This window comes from Poecilia formosa, unplaced genomic scaffold (assembly GCF_000485575.1).
Source record: "Poecilia formosa unplaced genomic scaffold, Poecilia_formosa-5.1.2 Scaffold732, whole genome shotgun sequence".
NCBI classification, from domain to species: Eukaryota; Metazoa; Chordata; class Actinopteri; order Cyprinodontiformes; family Poeciliidae; genus Poecilia; species Poecilia formosa.
The window spans coordinates 97,912-100,595 of NW_006800671.1; the positions used below are offsets into that span (position 1 = coordinate 97,912).

A 2,684-nucleotide genomic window follows, 5' to 3' on the forward strand; every position below is an offset into this window, starting at 1 on the left:
CAATGACCCTTGGTGTGTTCCTCGATTTTCAGAATACCTCCTTGTGACGTCGTGGTCCTAACCACTCAAAGCTCTGAGCTCCTGGCTGTTCCTGGCGTACCCCAACCGTCGTGTCGCCGTTGGATTTTACCCTTCGGTGCACGAGCCTCCACTCACATCACCCCGCAGTTTATTAACCTACCTGTAACCGCTCGTTGGCTGCCTCCCTCGAACTGCTCCCGGTGAGCTGAAGTTTGTACCTGTCCGCCCTCCAACGCCGCCCCGCCGGATTTCTCCGGACACCAGCTGGTCCCGCAGCTAGATCATCCTCTCTGAAACCACCCCTGGAAATCCCAGTACTCACCCCGGTTCCCCTGCCGCCTGGCCAAGTAAGACCGTTCCCGTTTATTCAAAATTCTAACGTCCCACAGACATTGAACTCGCCACTCATTCTCTCCTCCTCAGTGAGCCCGATTCAGTTGCCGCTTCTCCGTGGAATCTGCTGATCTGATACTGTTTTGGTGCTTTAATATTAAAACATCTTTTACTGATTTTCAGTTATCTGTTTTGCATGTGGGTTATTGTTGGTTATTAGTATTATTACTATTAGTTTCACGCAAAAACGTGAAGAAAGTGTAACAACTTTGTCACAAAGTTTGTAACAAAGCATGAAATACAAAAAAAGGATTTAACAATCCTGGTTATTTGTCTGTGAACCTAATTAATTTGTTTGTTATTGACTTTTGCTCAATTAAATTTCTTATGTATATTTTGTATGTGGTATTTTTATTGTTGTTGATGATGTTGTTTTTCATGTTGTTTTTCATGAGGAAGAAAAGAAATACTTTTCTTCCTCTTATAAGTGATTTAGATATATAGATGTTATTTATAATGTATAAAGGTGTTGTTTATGTCACCTAATTAGCTCTACATCCTGAAGAAAAATATGGTATTTTAAAAGATAATTTGTCTTTCACGTTGCCAGAAATGGCGAAATTAATAGTAAATAATAAAAATTTTGTGGTATTCTCGTTTAGTGACATAATTATATTAGTTGTGTTACCACCCCCACGCCACTAGAGGCAGTAGCAGGCCCGAAAAGATGCGACTAAGAAGCAGATTTAGAAGTACACAGAAAGCTACAGAATTTGTTAAAAGCTGTGAGCTGCGCTTAAGTAAATAAAAAAGAGACGCTGAAATACATGCTGAGAGTGAAACTCCTTCCTAAAGATAAAGTTAAACCACAGATTTAAAAAGAAAATTAAAACGGGAGACCGCGGAAAATATAGGAAATAGCGCCCCTTTCACTTTCGGAGTGCAATGATCCCATTTCCAAATAAGGTAAGAGGCTGACAGTGGTCCGTCCCCGCCCCTTTCTGTTTGCTGCAGCGGGGCCCTTCTCGACAAGCGCGCCGAACAAGCGCGTGCTTTCTCAGCGCTCATAACGAGTACGCGCGTATTTTGCTGCCTGGGCGGTGCGGAGCGGCAAGAAGACGCAGGGGGAACCGTATCTGATGGGGAAACGCGGATTGACGTAACACCTGGCGTTCAGGCGGAGCAGCAATGGCGGTGAAGAGCGACAAATTATTTTATTATATTACACTTTAAATGACACAACGTGATTTTGTGCAACATTTTTAGGTGAGAATGTAAGTGTGTAAGTCTCAAATATCTAGTCGGTTCACCAAAACATAATCTAATTGCAATATTGCTCTAACATTTTCAGACATGTCTGCTCCCGCTGCGTTAACAGCCAGCTCCCCTTGCCAGCAGTTAGCTGACCCGGGAGAGAACGCCTGACTCCCGGCACATTGTTTTAAAAACTCCCGCTAGCTTTCCCCAATGAGTGGAAGTTAAACACCGGTATTATTCAGACAGGTAATATCTAGTTGTAAAATGTTTGGTTTACTACAGTATTTAATTTATTAAATCGATTTGATTGATTAAAGTTAAGCCTTCAGACATACTAGTTTTATTTTACTGTAATGGCTTATCTGAAATCTGGAGAATAATTTGCTCATATTTATTCCTTTGTTCCTACATGTTCAAACAATACATGGACAATACATGTTCAAACGTGTTTGAACATGTATTGTCAAATACATGTTCAAACATGCAATATATGTTTGAACATTTTAGAATCAAACTAACTAATTTAGAATAATACAGAAATCAAGATTAATACATGACTGAAAAACTTTGGCTCCATTGTTTTTTTTTCTTCTTCTCTGCTCTTTCCTTCAGGCAGTCATGGTTGCTAGGCAACATAAGTTTCACTAGAGTGGGAGCACAGATTTTCTCTTCCGGTCGTCGTTTATTCGCGGTCTACAAAGGACCTGTCCTACATAGACAGGGTCCTTCGAAGGACGTCGACCGAATTTGGACACAGCTGTTATGTCATGTTTATGACAGTATCATGTCAGCCTTATGCACACCCCGTCAAATAAAGTGCTACCAGTAGTCCTTGCCCTGAAAAAGTTTGAGAAACATTGCTATAAGAACAACTTAGATAACGCTGAGTTGATCTTTTCTGCCAATGCCTTCATTCCAAATCTTGTTGATATCTTATTTAGGTGCCTTAACTCATCCTGTGTTTTCCAGTGAGACACCCCAGAAATGATAGTGATCCATTCTGGCTACCCCACTTAGAATTTCTTTGATTCACATGTATTGCAGCATTGAAAGCACATGCATGGGGGGAGACG

The 2,684-nt window shown here is 41.2% G+C and overlaps 1 protein-coding gene and 2 long non-coding RNA genes across 6 annotated transcripts in view; 1 reads left to right on the plus strand and 2 right to left on the minus strand.

Moving 5' to 3' along the window:
* Nucleotides 1–760, minus strand: part of LOC107834723 (uncharacterized) — a 1,256-nt gene extending 496 nt beyond the window's left edge. Inside the window, exon 1 of the long non-coding RNA XR_001660532.1 lies at nucleotides 697–760. This is a non-coding gene — a long non-coding RNA (uncharacterized LOC107834723). The remainder of the gene's footprint in view (nucleotides 1–696) is intronic.
* The window catches only part of LOC103131243 (receptor-type tyrosine-protein phosphatase F-like), a 103,796-nt gene that overhangs the window by 84,959 nt on the left and 16,153 nt on the right, over nucleotides 1–2,684 (minus strand). The window lies entirely within an intron of this gene.
* On the plus strand, nucleotides 23–558 carry LOC107834722 (uncharacterized). Its single transcript, XR_001660531.1, has 2 exons — nucleotides 23–368; nucleotides 445–558. It is a non-coding gene; the product is annotated as an uncharacterized LOC107834722 (long non-coding RNA).